Source organism: Dipteris shenzhenensis, chromosome 12 (assembly GCF_047967505.1).
Source record: "Dipteris shenzhenensis isolate YYH24624 ecotype China chromosome 12, Dip_SZ_1.0, whole genome shotgun sequence".
Lineage (NCBI taxonomy): Eukaryota > Viridiplantae > Streptophyta > Polypodiopsida > Gleicheniales > Dipteridaceae > Dipteris > Dipteris shenzhenensis.
Window position 1 is genome coordinate 10,702,613 of NC_141607.1, and position 20,126 is coordinate 10,722,738.

A 20,126-nucleotide genomic window follows, 5' to 3' on the forward strand; every position below is an offset into this window, starting at 1 on the left:
ACAGTTCCCAACGTAAGAAGTTTCAAAAGTATAAGCCACATGTGCGGATGGAGATCGATCAAGAGACTTCAGAAAAAGAAATTCATCTAGAGCCTAACAAATTGGTTAATGATACTATGCCACCCAGTACCCATAGCACATGTTAGGCTAGTTCAACACCATCAGAGACTGACCTTTGAGAAGTGCCGAAGTACTTTAAGAATTACACAAGTGGCAGTGTCCCCATAGCAATGCCAAGGCCACTAAGAGAATATGAAGTTCAAGAAACCGATAGCATTGGAGAAACTCCAATCTATGAGGGACTGGCAAAAACGTGAACAATAAACCTTGCCCTTGAAGGGGAGCAAGAAAATTTGGTTTTCATTGGGAAATAGCTTCGATAGGAAGATGAAACCAAACTCAAAGCACTCCTAATGGAATACCATGACTGCCTAGTATGGTCATACAAAGAGATGAAAGGAATTTCACTAGACATGCAGTACACATGATACCTATAAGGGAAGGTGCCCACCCTAAGGTATGTAGACCTCATCGAACAAATCCTAAGTATGGCACCTTGGTTTATGACGAGTTGGAAAAACTCTTAGATGCCGAATTCATCTATGAGATCGAGCACAGTGATTGGGTTTCACCTATCGTCATCGTGCCTAAACGCAACAAGAAGCTTAGAATATGCATAAACTTAAAGAATGTGAATGCTACCACAATTAGGGATCACTATCCCCTACCCTTAACAGAAATAATGTTGGAAAAGGTGGCAGGCTCTGAGATATATAGCTTCTTGGATGGCTTCTGTGGCTACAACCAAGTGCAAATTGCTCCTAAAGACCAATCAAAAATAGCATTTGCTACAAATTGGGGTATTTTTGCCTATAGAGTCATGCCATTTGGCCTTTGTAATGCCCCGGCCACATTCTAGCGAGTCATGTTCATAGGTTTCAAGTAATTTTTGAATAAGTTTTTATAGGTGTTCCTGGGTGATTTGTGCATCCACTCGAACAAAAAAGACCACTTCAAATGTCTTGAAACAGTATTAATCAAATGCAGGGAGTATGGCATCTTCCTAAATCCAACAAAATGCTAGTTCATGGTCACCCATGGAGTTGTCTTGGGACACATTGTTTCTCAACATGGGATTGCAACTGACATGGACAAAATTAAAATCATCATGGAATTGCCTCCTCCTATAAAAAGGTGTACAGGTCTTTATGGGACATGCTGGCTATTATAGAAGATTTATCTTGTAGTATGCCATGATAGCCAGACCACTTTACAAATTATTAGTGGAATTCTTATGGATAGAAGAATGCAACCAAAAAAATGGGGGATTAATTATGTAGGTCCCATCCATCCAATAGCAAAGGGCACACAGGCATGCTACATCATTGTGGCCACTGATTACTTTACCAAATGGGCTGAAGCTAAAGTAGTCAGAAAGGCAGATGCCAAAAGCACAGCAAGATTCTTATATGAGAATGTGATCACCCGATTCGGATGCCCCATTTTAATTGTGTCAGATAGAGGCACACATTTTGTCAATGAGGTAATCCAAGAACTCTTGTATGGCTTTATGGTAATCCATAGAAAAAGCACACCCTACTACCCCCAAGGGAATGGACAGGCCGAATCCACCAACAAAATATCATGCATTATCCTCACCAAGGTGGTAGAACCACATCATTCTGATTGGGCAGAGAAATTGAATGCAGCCTTATGGGCATATCAAACCACACTCAAGGTCAGTATAGGGAACACACCCTTTCAATTGGTGTACGGCCTTGAAGCTATGGTCCCACTAGAATTTGTAATACCAAGCCTATGCATAGCAGTACAGGAATGCATGGGAGATCATGCATCCTTGAAAGAAAGACTCTATCAATTGGAGAAGCATATAGAGACCAGATTAGTCGCTTACCATGCCATGACAATAGAAAAACGCAGAAGAAAGGCATGGTTTGACAGGAATCTTAAATCCAAGGACATCAAGGAAGGTGACTTGGTCTTGTTATACAATGCCAAAGTACACAAGGGAAAACTCAAGTATGTAGGTCAAGGGCCCTACGGAGTCTGAAAGATGTATCCAATTGGAGCTTAGCTGTGCTGCTAGAAACATTGGATGGAGTCTAATTCAACACAACAATAAATGGGAGCTCGACTGAAGCACTACTACTTCAACACACAAGCCATTTGGGAAACCCAAGTCTTCCTTAGTTAGGATTAGATTGTATCGCGAGCACTCACTTGCATATGTATGTTTTCACACATATAGGTAGCATCAATCGATTTCAACTAGGGCTCAGAATTGATGCCTGAGTTCTAGCTACCCTATGAAATCCCAGCAACAAAAAGAAGCATATAGTTAGTCCCTACTTAGCTACTAGGTCACGTGCATTCACACACTTTTGCTTAGACACATAGTTGATTGCATGAATAATTGTGCCACACACTTATCTTCTTCTGCAGGGCCCTATAAATGAGGGACAACATGTATCAATGTATGAAAAATCAAATCTTTACTTACAATATTGACATTATTTAATTACTTTCAAATACCTGGGGGGGGCTCCAGTAGCTTGGATATACTACTCCTCAGTAATCAACCCATCATCATAGAAGTGCCTCCATGTATCTCCTCTATGATGGTGGCGGTGGTAGGCTATCTCGATAGGAGTAGGGTACTTGCTCACGATATCAAACTGCAAGATGACATAATTTGTGGAGGGGTTACTACAAAGAAACAACCTTCTAATAAACTACATAAACAATATAATTTGAGATTGATACTTACAAATTGGGCCTCCCATGATTCAACACCCCTTGCTCCAAAATGCACGCTTCCATATTGCTCCATTTGGATCCTTCATGCCTCCACGTGTTGCAGTCGCTCTCACTACCTTTATTGCTTTCTTCCACTTATGCTTGTGAGCGGTATGGGGTGGGCCCCTTGGTGGTTGACCTCCATCGAGCCTAGCAATCTCCGCTAGTGCCTACCTCTTAAGTAAAGATCTTTTATTGCTAAGTATCGTAACAATCTTTGACTTGGCCCATTTATCTATGAACTGAACATTGGGGGGATTGGGATACCTAGAGTGAACAGCAGTGAGGGTCTCATCAGCCAACCTTTTTGGATGGTCTTTGTAGTGAATAAAGCAATCACTGTAGTTGTTAGCAATTACAGAGCGCATGAAGGCCATGATGTCCTTCCCTTGTGCATCCATCAAGATGCCTCCTGTTTGAGTGATGTCATAGTAGATCGTACCATCACCCTCTGGCATGTCTGCATCATCTGAATCATCCCTGTCCCCACCACTACCCCTCCTAAAGCATTGTGCCATGCATCCCCCACTGCTCTCCCTGCTACTACACCTGCTATATGTCGAGCTAATACACTGGCCACTCGTAGCTGGAGAAGCGACTCTCGACTGCACGGGACTACGCTGACCACTCATAGCTGGAGAACCGTGTCTCGATTGCACAGGAGTATGCCGATAGCTCTGTGATGCAGAAGGGCCTCCTGATGGCATGGGGGAAGGGGCTCGGTGACTGGGCTATCTCGACTCCACTAGGGTAATCTTAGCTGGTGTGGGGTTGGGGTGGTTTGGAGTCTATAGTGCCGACTCCTGGGGGGTGTTTAGAGTACCCATCATGTAGCTGTATAACTCCCCAGGACTAGGAGGGTGCCCCAAAAGGTTATATAACTCTCAAAAGATGGTCTCCCGAAGATCATGCAAGGCTGAAGAGCTTCCTGGCCACATGATGAATTGAAGAAAAGAAAAAAAGAAGATTACTAATGAACTGAAAAAAAGAAGAAAAAAGAGAGAAAAAGTGGGGATAAAAGAGAGAAAAAGAGAGGAAAAAAAGAGAGAAAAAAAGAGAGAAAAGGTGGGGGTAAAAGAGAGAAAAAGAGAGAAGGAAAGAGAGGAGAAAAGAGAGGAAAATAGAGGAGAAAAAAAGAGAGAAAAAGTGGGGATAAAAGAGAGGAGAAAAGAGAGGAAAAGAGAGGAAAAAAAGAGAGAAAAAGTGGGGATAAAAGAGAGATAAAAGAGAGAAGGAAAGAGAGGAGAAAAGAGAGGCAAATAGAGGAGAAAAAAAGAGAGGAGAAAAAAAGAGAAAAAAAGAGAGGAGATAAGAGAAGAAAATTACCACGAAAAGAGAAGGAAAGAGAGAAGGAAAAAGAGAGAAAAGGTGAGGATAAAAGAGAGAAAAAGAGAGAAAGAAAGAGAGGAGAAAGGAGAGGAAAAGAGAGTAAAAAAAGAGAGAAAAAGAAAGGAGATAAGAGAGGAAAATTACCACGAAAAGAGAAGGAAAGAGAGGATAAAAGAGAGAAGGAAAAAGAGAAAAAGAGAGAAGGAAAGAGAGGAGAAAAGAGAGGAGGGAAAGAGAGAAAAAGAGAGAAGGAAAGAGATGAGAAAAGAGACGAAAAGAGAAGGAAAGAGAGGAGATAAGAGAGAATCACTTTTCTTCATTCATGCAATCACTTATTTCCATCATTCAATATGCAATCCTTTTCTTGGAATGGAAGGAGAAGGGGAAGGGAAGGAAAACGAAGAAATCTAAGACTGTTGGAGTGTATCTATATCTATGTCTAATAGCATAGCTATCTGTTTCCAAATACAGATGTGTCTATAGATGCGCTATTAGACGTGCTCTTAGATGTGTCTATAGATGTGCTCCGATAGACAAACTTTTTTTAGAACCTGAAAAGGACATGCGCGCGACACAAAAAAACAATACTAGTACCAAAAACATTCGTTCCCTGCATATGACAAAGGACGAATCTAAAGAGAGCAACTTCTAAAGAAGATCAGCCGTCAAGAGACTTACCTTGGATAGAGGTATGGAAGGAGTATGGAAGCTTCTTGTCCTTCTTCAAAGCTGCTTCTCTTTCTTCTCTTCTTTGTTCACCCTTTGTTTCTCTTTCTTCTCTCCCTTGTTCACCCTCTTCTCTTGTGTGCTTGGGGATGATTGTGTAAGCTTGGAGATGAGTGTGGGTGCTTGGAGATAAGTGTGGATGCCCGAAGCTGTCTGTGAATAGCAAAGCAAGCCGTGCAACATTAAAAGTATGTGAAGAAAAGTAAGCGCGCTAAAAACACTCGATCTACAGCACATTTTAGACATGCCTATAGACACGCACCATAGTACAAATGCACTTTTAGATGCGCTTATAGATGCGCCACAGAGTTTTTTACATTTACAACTCATGCAAGAGCAATTTTTTTGGGTTTTTTATTTGTAGCATGTCTTCATCTTCAACAAGTAGCTCTAGTGAGGATGAATCCCTCTGTATCCACCATCGCGAAATATGGTTGGAGCAAAAAATCAAATGTATGCATGATCGATGTCGAGGAAACATGTATCGTGCATGCTGAATTACACTCAATCATGTCTCAAGGTATGAAGAATGGGATGCAACTGTAAATATGGTAAGTATTAAAGAGTTAAGGTTGATTGAGATACTTATGGGTGTTCATGTGTTTGAGTTATGATCCCGTTTGAATTTGATATAGGATGTGGTGCCACACCCGCATATGTTGTCCTATGCTCATCGTGAGGAGGTGAAGCATCGACGATATGAGGTGGGATTTTCAGGATGGACCATTACGGATGCATGGAGTGATCGTGATAGTAGCCCTCTGCCATTACCTCATGAGGCCATGGAGGAGGAGGTGTTAGATGATATGGTGTGGATTTATATGTCCATCAATCCGAAGGGAGGGATGATAGCATGGAGCAGGATGATCTTTTTACCGTAGCATCGACTCCATTGTTTGAGGGGTGCACATTCTCTATTCTACGTGCCTCCCTTGAGTTACTAAACTTGCAGACCATCTATGGATGGAGTAATGTAAGTTTGAATGCATTACTCAAGTAAGCTTTAAAGTCTATTTTGCAAACATGGTGAATTATGTTAGTGGGTCAATTACTCGAATGCTTTTCCTCATTTACGGTCTTCACGTGCAGGCTATTGTGTAAAATGCTTCCAAGGAAGAATAAATTACCGACTTCAAGAGATATGGCAAGGCAACATGTGACCTTTCTAGTTTCCATGCATGTCCTGTTTGTGGTCCTTCGCTAGTTGCCTTATGGACAGACGCATTGAATAAGGTCATCTATGAGAATCACCATCGATTTTTCCCACTTGATCATCCTAGATATGTCGCTCCTTGGAATGAAGTCCCCCCACAATCACTCACTTTGGGAGATTGGATGAGAATTTGGGATGGTTCCATGACTCCTCCACCACTTGGCATGAGCCGGTAAGGGTTTGTAACTACTGGTTTTTCTGCCTTTTCTCCTTCTTTTATGGACTAAATGCACTCAAAATTCATCAACAACTAGCTCATAATTCATATTGGCTGGAAATAAAGATTGCCCACTAACAATTTCTTTTGTGAAGATACGAGTTCCATCTTTTATCATTTACCATATTGGTCCCAATCACTTGCTTGATCCCATGCATATCTTCAAGAATGTGCGTCTACCATTTGGAAACATTTGAATGGGACACGAGATTCCACAGGCATAAGGGAGGATCTATGCACCACAGGGAGGATGCGTGAAGCTTGGCCACAAGAGAGACCAAATGGGCATGTTTTTTTACCTTGTGCACTGTGGAGGTTATCAAAGCTAGAGATGGTGGCGGTGAAGCACGCTATCACTACCATTCATACTCCCACTAGATGCATGAGGTGTTTGAAGGGGGCCTTCACAAAGAGCAAGAAAAGAGGTGTAGAGCAATTATATGGCTTGAAATCTCATGATTGGCACAAGATGCTCCAAGTAAGTATTTTGTGTGCATAATATATTTTTTCTTTCAAATTTGTGAGTGAATTAGAAGCAACTAATCAACCATTCCTCATGTGTTCAGTTCATAATACCTACTAGCATTGCTCGCAGTGCATCGAAGGATGTGAAGGATTGTATTTACAAGATGGGAAAGCTTGTGAGGTACTTTACAGAATACAAAATGTGAATATTGTATTTACAAGATGGGTGAGCTTGTGAGGTACTTTACAGGATGCAAGGTGTTCATATTGCTAATATTGCATACTTTTTCCTTTCTAGGTCTGGGAGGTAGCAAGCTAAGGGTGTCCACTTCCGAACCACTTTCGGGTGAGTGTGACACCCCCTCGAGTGAAAATACAAAGGTTTTGCTTCGGTGTGAAATACCTCGATCGAGGTATCATCTCCAATGAAATTCACATGAGGACAACCGAGCCAAGCCAATACCTTGATCGAGGTCCTAGAATTTCTTTCACCGAGCCGAGCCTATAACTTAATCGAGGTCTCGTGGCAAGCTACCTATACCTCGATCGAGGTATCGTGGCAAGCCACATATACCTCGATTGACGTATTGTGGCAAGTCCACATACTTCGATCAAGGTATCGTGGATACATGACTTCGGTCATGTCAAATACCACGATCGAGGTATGTGGCATCCGACATGGCAGATGACATACCTTGATCGAGGTACCATGGCAAGTCCAGAAATCGATCATGGCATGCTGGAGCAATGACTTGGCCGCATGTCCGATACCACGGTCGAGGTATGTGGCATCCGGTTGGTAGTTGACATACCTCGATCGAGGTATCGTGGTAGGTCCATACCTCGATCAAGGTATGCTGGATGGATGTGTATGTGGCATGTCGAATACCTCGATCGAGATATCGAGGTATGATGGAGCGATGTGTATGTGGCATGTCAAATACCTCGATCGAGGTATCGTGGCATGTCTATACCTTGATCAAGGTATGATGGATCGATGTATATGTGGCATGTGAAATATCTCGATCGAGGTAGTGAAACCGTAAATTTTTGTATATAAAGAGAGGGACCCCCTTCATTCTTCAAACCTCGATCGAGCTCCTCCTCATCGAAATCGACGGATTTGTGGGAGCTTGACGGAATTGCGGCAGCGACGGACAATGATGGAGATGGACGGAGCAGGAGATTCCAGGTAAGGTTTTTTTAATGTAGCATTTTTTTTTGGCGAAAATTTATTTAAAATTTAGTTTATAGGAATATCTAATTTAATTATAAAATATTTCAAAATTTCAAATGCATTTTAAAGTTTTTTTAAATTATTTTTTTAATTACGTAAGTTTTTATTTAAAATGTGAAAATGTATATATTTTATTTTTTAAAATCATCTATTAAAAAAAAAAGAGATTAAAGTAGTTTTTATGTTATTATTCAAATTAGTGCTATTTTTATTTAAATAAAAAAATGTTTAAATTTTATTTTTAAAAATCATCTTTAAAAATAAAATAAAATAAGAGTTTAAGGTAGTTTTTATGTTATTTAAGTTAGTGAAGTTTTTATTTAAATGTCCAAAAGTATATATATATATTTTAAAAATTATCTATTAAAAAAAATAGAGATTAAAGTAGTTTTTATGTTATTTTTTAAATTAGTGAAGTTTTGAATTAAATATAAAAATGTTTAAATTTTATTTTTAGAAATCATCTATTAAAAAAAAGAAAATAAGATTTTAAAGTAGCTTTTATATTATTTTCAAGTTAGTGAAGTTTTTATTTAAATGTTAAAATGTACATATTTTGTTTTTTAAAATCATCTATTTTGTTTATTTTAAAAAAGAGATTAAAGTAGTTTTTATATTATTTTTCAAATTAGGGAAGTGTAGCATCTTTAACACAAAGTTTAAAATTTCTTTAAAAATGAAATAAGACCAAGGATGTACATCTAAATCCCTTTTTCAATAACACCGTTAAATAACTATTGTGTGTGCATCTTCCATTGAAGAGTGGAGCAACTTAGAGCATGTAGGGAGTGCATGTGTTGCATTTGCAACATAGCACTTTTGTAGGCATAGCCACACATTTGGCCCATCTACCGTTAGGTCCATAGGATGATCCCAACGACATCCTACCTCATCAACGAGTACGTGACTAAGTGTGATCAATCAAACAAATAGGAGAGGGTAGGTCATGTGGCTAGCAATCCCTTTAGGTGGCACGTGAAACTATAGAAACAGGGAACTAGGGAAGGTTGTAGATCTATGTATGGATATAGTTACATAGACAAATACAAAGACTTATGTGATTCCATGAAACCTTGTCATGAGCTTTTGCAAAAATTCAATCAAAATTGGCTAGCTAAAAGTTTTCATTACGTAAACAGATTATTAAGTCCCATTGAATAGAATATTATTTTCATTACCCAAATAGAATATTAATTTCCATGTGTTTTTTTTGTGCATGCGCTAGCCAGCGCATAGGTTCTGGCACCACTGTTCGTATGCAGATAGCGATTTTGAGAGCTGAGATGAGGGCGCTGCATGATGCTAGGGCACCCCCTCACTTGGTTGCGAGTCTAGATTCAGTCATTGATGCTCTAGGTCGATTAGACACAGTTGAGGACATTTTGGATACCTTTCAGGCACAGGCTAAGGCAGAGATCACTGGTCATGGCTTGGATTGGAGAGCCATTCGAGAGTTGTTTGAGTGTGAGTCACCTCACAGGTAAGCCTTAGAGGATATGTTTTGGGATGGTCACACTAAGGCGATGTGACCACGATCAGGGCTGCCCTTTTATATTTTACATTGTAGGCACCCCGTCATAGCAGCACACATTTATCCAAGATATCTTGCTGCAAATGGTGGTCGATTGCCTCACAACCGTCAAATAGCTAGGTCATTTGCCATGCAGCTATATGCCGAGTTTGTGCTTGGTCATCGGGTAGACTACCTTAGTACCCGTCTAGGATCAGGAGCGGGACATGGTAGGATGGGGCGTCAGGAGCATCAGACTGCAGGTGTTCAGCGTCGACGCGACGCATCAGAGCTGCACACTATCCTTGCACCGACATTGCGAGCTGTTGGAGGATGGATTAGGGGGATGTTCATTCAGTGGCCTCATCCTTGCATGACATGGTCTCTGCCCTATCGAGATCACTTTCGATTCCACCTCCCCCACCTCCCGCATCTATGGAGCCTCCCACATCTACACCACCTCCCACATCTACACTGCCTCAGCATGAGTTGGAGACTTGAGATGCACAGATTGCAGAGTTGGAGGCATTGTTGGCCGAGTCTAGGGACAAGGTTAGTTATTCTGATTATTTTAGTTTATTTTTTTGTTGCGTGTTTTGAACTGAAGTTTTTTGGTTAATTCTCACCATGTACACGACATGTTTGCATTGCAGGCACATCTATTGCGACAGGATATGGAGTCTCGTGTACGACTGTTGGAGGTAGATTTGGAGGAGCAGAGGATTCAGACATGCATAGCCTACCATCGAGCAGAGCATTATATTTTGTAGTTGAGACATATTAGTCATGATCCATCTCGCCATAGGATCGACCCCAGTGTGGCCCTATACCCCGCTCCTCTTGTAGATGTGCCAACTAGGACACCCATAGATGCACCAGTCATAGCTAGGCTTCCTACCACCACTTGCATCCTTTGCCACGAGGATTTTGACACCGTAGGGTGGTTTGGACTAGGGAGTGGCCACATCGCACATCTCCATTGCATGACCCGCCACATGGTGGCACGATCAGTGTGCCCTGTATGCTTTGTTGACATTGATGTGGCCGCATACAGAGGACTAGGCATGGATGATCTATATCTTGGTCATCGTTAGGCCATTGATCCATTTGACCGCATGGCCTTGATAGAGCACTATAGGGAGGAGGCACAGAGAGCTTTGCTGTAGCAGGAGGGTGCTGATACGTCAGTGGTTGCAGCGTGTGTTCCGTGACGCTTCTCATATGGTGATTTCATGCCAGGTGATGAGGCACAAGCAGAGGAGGCACGTCGTATTGAGCGAGAGGCAGAGCTTCAGATATCATTGCAGCAGTGGGTGGAGCAACAGCTTGGGAGAGGCCGAGACCAACATCTTCTACATGTAGAAATGATTACTCGTGCTGGATTTGAGGCACGAGTATTCACAGATGCACGACTTTGGGAGCTGAGGCGCACATACATAGAGGAGGCAAGGGAGGCAGAGATGGTAGTGGTGGCTCATGCAGCATGCCCTCCTCTTCATCAGGATGAGGCTGGCCTATCTCATGCAAGATTTAAAATTAGGAGTATGATTTTGAATTTCAGATATCTCAATTCACACATCTAATACATAAGGTATTTTAAAAATAATGCTATGTGAAGTAATTGTAAACATTAAGCATTGAAAAGGTGTTCAAGTATAAGGCCTCTCTCTCTCTCTCTCATAATGCTTGCAATTATTACACTAAATTACCAACCTCAAAGCCAGGAGGTTGTGTCACATAAACTTCTTCGTGTAAATCCCCATGAAGAAAGGCAGTCTTGATGTCAAGCTGGTGCACTTGCCAATGGTGATGGGCTGCAATGGCAATGACACATCTAAGAGAAGTAATCCTGAAAGTGGAAGCAAAGGTCTCCTCAAAATCAATGCCTTGTTGTTGGGCATACCCTTTTGCAACAAGACGGGCTTTGAGTTATTAATCTATGCTGCCATTAGATTTCCTTTTTAATTTGTAGACCCACTGGGTAACCAATGGCATGCTTGCCAGGAGGGAGATCTACTAATTCCCATGTGTCATTTTTGGCAATGGATTGTAACTCAGCTCTCATTGCATCCATCCACTCTTTGCTGTCAAAAGCATCTTTATGGCACAAAGGCTCTTCATTGCAAGCTCAAAGGAGTGCAAACTCAAGAAAGTGACCATGCATCTATCTATTCCCTGATCTTGTCCGCGTAGCAAAAGGTTGATCTTGTTTGCTGTCCCTCAATGTATCAAGAAGCCATCTGGGAACTTGCCTTTGCTGTCTATTGACAGCTCTTTCTTCAATCACTGCATCATGAATAGTGGGGTCATTTTGTGCTGGAAGAGAAACCTACAAATCAGCATGGGGTACTTCCTGATCATTGCTTGTTGGAGATCCTGCAGGAGGCTCATGTTGCTGGTCAATGTCCCCCTCTGCATGCGTATTTAAAATTAGGAGTATGATTTTGAATTTCAGATATCTCAATTCACACATCTAATACATATGTGAAGTGATTGTAAACATTAAGCATTGAAAAGGTGTTCAAGTATAAGGTCTCTCTCTCTCTCTCTCTCTCTCTCTCTCTCTATAGCAATGCTTGCAATTATTGTACTAAACCTAAGAGCCGTGCAAAGTTTCGTCCCCATGTGCGTATTTAAAATTAGGAGTATGATTTTGAATTTTAGATATCTCAATTCACACATCTAATACATAAGGTATTTTAAAAATAATGCTGTGTGAAGTAATTGTAAACATTAAGCATTGAAAAGGTGTTCAAGTATCATGTCTCTCTCTCTCTCTCTCTCTCTCGCTATGAACTTTATCATTTTGAATATCATATTGAATTTCGTATATATCAATGCTTGCAATTATTACACAATATTGTCACTAATTCTTGTAAATATTAGATTAAGATAAAAATGTCAATGTTTAGCATGGAATGGTGCTCATTGGTAGTAACATGTGTCAACCATTAATACATAATTATGTATGATTGGTCCAAAATCATCCCCAATAGATAAGTCCACATGCATATTTGGTTAGTACGTGCGCCATTTTTCATACGTAGTCACTAGTAGGGATTATATCTTCCATGTGGCACATACGAAATCAGTTGGAGACCAAATCTTGCATGGATGTACGTTTAGGGTAGCCTGAGAGCCGTGCAAAGTTTCATCCCCAACAAATAAGTCCACGTGCATATTTGGTTAGTACGTGCGCCATTTTTCATACGTAGTCACTAGTAGGGATTGTAAAAATGTATGCATTATACCTTCCACGTGGCACATACCAAATCAGTTGGACACCAAATCTTGCATGGATGTAGGTATAGGGTAGCCTAAGAGCTGTGCAGAGTTTCATCCCCAACAGATAAGTCTACATGCGTATTTGGTTAGTACGTGTGCCATTTTTCATGTGGTCACTAGTAGGGATTGTAAAAATGTATGCATCATACCTTCCACGTGGCACATACAAAATCAGTTGGAGACCAAATCTTGCGTGGATGTATGTTTAGGGTAGCTTGAGAGCTGTGCAAAGTTTTATCCCCAACAAATAAGTCCACATGCATATTTGGTTAGTAAGTGCGCCATTTTTCATACGTAGCCACTAGTAGGGATTGTAAAAATGTATGCATTATACCTTCCACATGGCACATACCAAATCAGTTGGAGACCAAATCTTGTGTGGGTGTAGGTCTAGGGTAGCCTAAGAGCCATGCAGAGTTTCATCCCCAACAGATAAGTCTACATGCGTATTTGGTTAGTATGTGCGCCATTTTTCATGCGTAGTCACTAGTAGGGATTGTAAAAATGTACGCATTATACCTTCCACATGGCACATACGAAATCAATTGGAGACCAAATCTTGTGTGGATGTACGTCTAGGTAGCTTGAGAGCTGTGCAAAGTTTCATCCCTAATAGATAAGTCCACGTGCATATTTGGTTAGTACGTGCGCCATTTTTCATACGTAGTCACTAGTAGGGATTGTAAAAATGTACGCATTATACCTTCCACGTGGCATATACCAAATCAGTTGGAGACCAAATCTTGCGTGGATGTACATCTAGGGTAGCCTGAGAGCAGTGCAAAGTTTCATGTCCAATAGATAAGTCCACGTGCATATTTGGTTAGTACGTGCGCCATTTTTCATACGCAGTCACTAGTAGGGATTGTAAAAATGTACGCATTATACCTTCCACGTGGTACATACAAAATCAGTTGGAGACCAAATCTTGCGTGGATGTAGGTCTAGGTAGCCTAAGAGCCGTGCGAAGTTTCATCCCCAACAGATAAGTCCACGTGCGTATTTGGTTAGTACATGCACCATTTTTCATGCATAGTCACTAGTAGGGGTTGTAAAAATGTACGCACATACCAACTCAACTGGAGACCAAATCTTGCATGAATGTAGGTCTAGGGTAGCCTAAGAGCCGTGCGAAGTTTCATCCCCAATAGATAAGTCCACATGCGTATTTGGTTAGTACGTGCACGAATTTTCTTAGCCACATTTTTAAAATGTCCTAAAGCACAAAACACAATTACAACATTACTACTAATAAGCAATTTTTTGTTTTACAAAAACAACAAATCCCATTGAGAAGACAATGGACATAATGAATAAAATAGAATCTAATACAATGACGTGTATGAACGTGTATAAAACCATCATAGTGAAATACAAAATATGAGTCCATGAAAATTACAATGGTACGATCACACAATGAGCCTATACATATCGAATACAAAAATATGTAATCAACTAGTGATACCCAAAAAAAATCTATCTAATCAACTGATGATCCCAAAACTATGATATGTAATGTGCTACTCCTTAGGATTGGCTCTCATGCCAATAGTTGCAAGTATGCTCTCGTGATCCTCCACTACAAGGTGCCATCGTGGAGTGGACGTCGCCTTGCGAGTGCAAACATGACTCAAAGTAATCTTGATTGCAACAACAAGATGAGAATACATGTATGCCTCCTGATCTGCCATGTACTCCTGGAACTCAGTATAGCGACCACGCCTCTGTATCTACTGAAAATATTGGCCACCTACGATCATGCTATGAGCATTGAAGTGCATCCCATGCCCATCCACTGTATCCTCATTCAGCACATTCTTCACCATAGAGCATCACAACAAGTAATAATCCACACCCTCCTCATTGCCTTCTGAAGCAATGACTGCGAAGATATCACCAATACACAAAATATCTGTAAGCTGGTCATAATTTCTAGAGGAACTGAATCCCGCATCCTGATCATCATGTACCTCCTCCCAAGGCTGGAAGGGAGAAAGCACTTGCCGTGCCCATGGATCAGCTCATGGTATCATGGAGCACCCTCCCCAATCATCATCAATGCATGCGGAGCAAAAACATGCAAACCATCAAGAAAAGATCGCGGGGTGAGGCGCACCTATGCTCCTGATGGAATGGAAATCAAGAGTGCCAGACACTGAATGACAATCAAAAGGCCTAGACCGATCAAGACTCCCAATGTCCATGCACCAAAAATTCCGGCTCACCACCCTATCGTCATGCAACTGAAAGGAGGACATAGCACTAGTGGATAAGTGCTGGCTGCACCACCGCACCACATCATGTGGATCCTTGAAGCGATCAGCACTGTGATGCAACTGGTATCGATGCAAAGCACGCTTCACGCAAGCACCTGCACCATCGTGCTCTCCCTTACCGTGCCCTGTCTCGAAGTAACTCCATGTGATCAGAATGCCTGTCTCACGGTGCCATCTACAGAACCAATAAAACTGTCTAGCAGATTTGAACTGACCACGACAGCCGTCTGACTAGATCCAGTGCCACTGCCATGTGACACCATGATCCCTCAAGAAACTATCATGCAAAGTGAAGCAATGCTACACAAAATGGGCATCATGCGATCGATCATCACTAATGTAGAAGTGATACTCTCGCACAATGACATGTGAGTCCATGGTGCTATCAATGCCATCCACATGAGCCTATGCATGATGATAGCTAATGTGCACAAATATAGCAACCTGCAATATGGCATTGAAAAAAAATATGACTATTGAAATAAATCAATATAATGAGGCCATAAAAAAACCAATAACTCAAGCACACGTCTTCTGAGAAATAATACTCCGATTGGATCTCATGCTGTGGTGCAAAGGTATAATTCTTTGCAAAGTCCACCACTGAGACAACCACCCCTATAGGAAATGTCCTCAAACATGCACGGAACTGGCGATCCTCCCACTTCGTAGTGTGCGAGTGGCGTATGTAGCGGTACAGCTTTCTTCGAAAACTGTCAATGAATACAACACGTGGTGTCTCCTTCCCCACAAGCTGCAACCTCCTCGACTATGCACCACCATCTCTAATGTCAGGGTACTGTACTCGTACTGCTGCCAACAGACCCTCTGCATGTCACAAGTATCTAGTGCAACTTGTGGCACTCTAGCAAAGTCACCACACAAAGTACACCTGCCTTCCACACAATCAAGGGAGTGGAATAAGGCATCATGATCTCGTGTACACAATATGGAATGAATGAAGTCGCGAGGGCTAGTAGGAACCACTCCCCTATGACCATCAAGGGTACAGAATACATCATACATCAATCCAAAATCCACATGGTAGGGACAACAGCATGTGTCACACTCTTGAGAGCATCACACAAACCATGGCTTGCATCGCTCAAATGACCTCTGTCCAATCCTGAACTCTGGGTGCGCCTCTACAAACCGAGTGTACAACTCAATCTGGGTACACTCCAAAAAACATGCACCATGCTCAATGTACACACCATGTGACACCCTCTTCTGCAATGCCTTCTTGAACACCGGGGATGCTCTGCAATGCTCCTCCCAACACTGTTGTATGAAGGACCTAGTGGAATCATCCAACAATCGATCACTGCAAGGTGCATGACCACTCGAAAGAGCATCAGTCTCACTATCCTCTAGACTCTGCCTCCTAATCATGCCTACTCGCAATGTGCACAGTGCAATCTGAAGAAGATGTGAAGTGGTACGCACATGGCCTATCATATGAGGTCTACTAATGGCAGCCACAATAGCACGACGTGCTGCCAAGGCATCACTGGAGTTCCTATGCTTAATAGAAGCATAGGAACGTTGAACACTGCTAAGGACCTCGCTACATACAACCCTATCTCTACGTGCACCAAGACCAGCAAGCCTCCTACACTCTACCAAGTCAGGGTGATCAATCAGGGACGTGAGAAGAGCAGATTGCGAAGCTAGTGTGAGGTCACTAAAAAAAGACTGCACGATCTTGCTAGTACGACGACGGATAGTGGACTTCGGCGAGTCACGTCGTGAAGCAACACTGTTGCTACAAGGTGGGGCAAGGGGATCAATGGGAGATGGTAAGGTGGAGGGGGAAAGGGAGGCGCCAAGGGGAAGGGGGGGAGGGGGAGGGGGATGGGGGAGGGTGGAGGGGGAAGAGGTAGAGGTGGAGGGCAAAATGTAGGTGACTAGGGGAAGGGCGAAGGCTGGAGGTAGGGGAGCGGATGAGGATGTGGAGGGGGGGACAATGGAGGTGGGGGTGGGGGTGGGGGTGGGGGTGGAGGTGGGATGTAGAGGTGGAGGTGGATTGGTGGTGGCAGCACGAGCTCTAGCTCTAGAGGCTCTCTTGCGCTCACGATCCTTCCGCTTGCGTTCCTCGTCAATGAGATTTGGGGGGGGGTTCCTACATCTTTCATGTCTACTAGCTCTACGGCTTTGAGAACCCATTCTCAATGAAAGTAGGATGGAAGGTGTGACAAAGTAATGGGGAGGCAAGAATGGCTAAGAATGGGTGAAATGAACCAAAACGTGGTGTCTTATAGACAGCCTCAACTCATCCACTAGATTGCTCTTACTCATCCACTAGATTGCTCTTGATTATAATTGGTGGAGAAGGTGCTAAGATTGAAAATAATTGGCTACTAAATTACGTTGGATTTTGTTTTGAAACTAGTTTTTGTGGTTACTCCAAATACCTCGATCGTGGTCATAAACCTCAATCGAGGTATTCTATGCTTCGGTCATAAACCTCGATCGAGGTATTCTATGCCTCACGCACACCGTGGTCATAAACCTCGATCGAGGTATTCTATGCCTCACGCACATTGCGGTCATAAACCTCGATCGAGGTATTCTATGCCTCATGCACATCGCGGTCATAAACCTCGATCGAGGTATCCTATGCCTCATGCACATCGTGGTCATAAACCTCGATCGAGGTATTCTATGCCTCACGCACTCAAATCACATGCATGTATAGCTTACCATGCATGTTGATGATGTGGCTCGCCATTCATACGGTCTAACAACGTGGCAAAGATTGCAAGGCAAAAATAGATGACTCAGCCTTCCACATGGGTAGGATGCACACTCCAATGGCTTGCCACTAGGGTCGGTGATGCTCCTAGCCTACCTCACCAAGCCTAATACCAAGCCTACCTTGTCTTGGTATTAGGCTTGGGTGGCCCTTTTTCCCCCACAAAAGGGAGATTTTACTCTTGGAGGCCATATTGTATGTTTCCCTTACTCAAATTTAACCAAAATTTTTTCCTCTTATTCATCATGTGGAGGACTAAAAATATTGACATTTTTGAAATGTTTGGTCATGTTTGAGAATTACTAGATTTATTTTTAATATTCTTTGTTGATCCTCTGAGGAGTAAAAGTAAAAATAAAACTTCAATCTTCCTAAATCTAACCGTTGGATTTGGGATTTGATGATTGAACCACACACCCTTATGTGCTTACTAACCTTCCACTGAATTGGATTTGCGTAATTATTCAAAATACTAAAAAAATATGGTGTGCTACTAAAATGCATGTATTTTATGACTTTATTTATTAATAATTAATTAATAATTAGATAAATCATTCAAATAATTACCAATAAATCAAGTTAAGCTCTACATAATGTAAAGAGACCACCTACAAAGTTTCAATAACATTTAATCTAAAATGAGTGAGAAATTTAGAATTTAATATGACACTCTCTGTTCGTGACAAAGGTGTGACTGCCCTGGAACCATGCCGTGTGACACAAAGAATTTTTTTGTGTGTGCATCGAATTTTCGATTAGACTATACCATTGTGTGCACAATAGCATGTGTGATGTTGTGTCTGAAGACTTCAAAGACTAGATCCATAGGAAAGTAGGTGAGATTTGCATTTTTGTGTGCTAAAAAGCTTGTTTTTCCACCTCCTAAGGATTGGGGAGTGAACAAAAAGTGGACACCCTTAGCTTGCTACTTCCCATATGTGAGCTCAAAGGAAATAGATCCCACCATGCTTGAGAATGCTCGAGTTATGTCAGTGGAGGTGGTTTGTTTAGTGGAAGAGACATTTCCACGTTCTATTCTCACAAGCCAACTACATCTCATAGTGCATTTGGTGGATGAGATTGCTATATGCGGTACTGTACATGCACGATGGTTGTTCTTCCTCGAGCGCTTCATGAAGACCTTGAAGGGTTTTGTGAGACAAAATGCAAGACCTAAAGGTAGCATGGCTGAGGGTTGGTTGGTACAAGAATCACTTGTATATATTTCTAAGTTTCTTGTTGATGTGGATAGCTCTCTCCCACGACTATGAAGAGATGATGAAGACATAAGGATGACCTCTATTGTGCCTCAAGGGAAAGGACGCAGCAAAGTAATAGACATAGAGTTGCTTAATAATATCAACCTCTATTGCATGCTTAATAGTGATGTGATGAAAAGGTGGGTGACAAGATACGAGGATGCAAAGGCAAGAAGGCAAGAAGAAAGGGCCCTCTTTCGTACATACCACGGATCTCGTGTGCCATACCCTTAGTATCTAAGAGCACTTCCAAAGGATATTCATGTGGATTGGCTACTTGGCGAAATGGAGAGAGCGGAGAGAGACGAGGGGATGCATATCACAATGGAAGAATGGGAGTATGCTAGGAGATGCATGAGTAAGGTCGGTATATAGAATGTTATGCATAAGTTAGGAGCTTTTAATAATTTAGATTGCTTATTTAATTCATTTTGTCTTAGTGTAGTGTACTATGTTCAATGCTATATGGTGTGAGGGCAAGCATTTTTGAACACAACGGATTGATGATAAGAGAAACACACAAGATTGTGGCATCATTGCTAGCATTGAGGGAGCCAATGGAGCCATGGATGATTATTGTGGCATAATCCAAGATATTATTAAGCTTGATTTTCGACGCTTCTTTGTGTATGTTTTGGATGTAAAGTGGTTTAAGGACATGGTGGAAAGAGGCCCTAATGCAACAATCAAACACCATGCAAGTGGCTTTGTAACTATTGACTCCATAAAGCTTTGGCAAAGTAAGAAGGACACACTAGTACTATCGCAACAATGTGAACATGTATTATACACACATATAAAAATACTCTTTTAAATATTTGATACCTTCAATGCAAGAAAAATAACATGATTGTATTTGTGTTTGAATTAGGTTGTCTATCAACCAATGGTGGATAATAATAGATGGTGGCATGTCATACCTATTACGCCATGTTCCAAAGTGATGTATAGTACATTTACTAATATGGAGCGTATGGAGGATGATCATGGCCATGGAGGTGATGATGACCATGATACGAGAGAGGAGGATGATCATG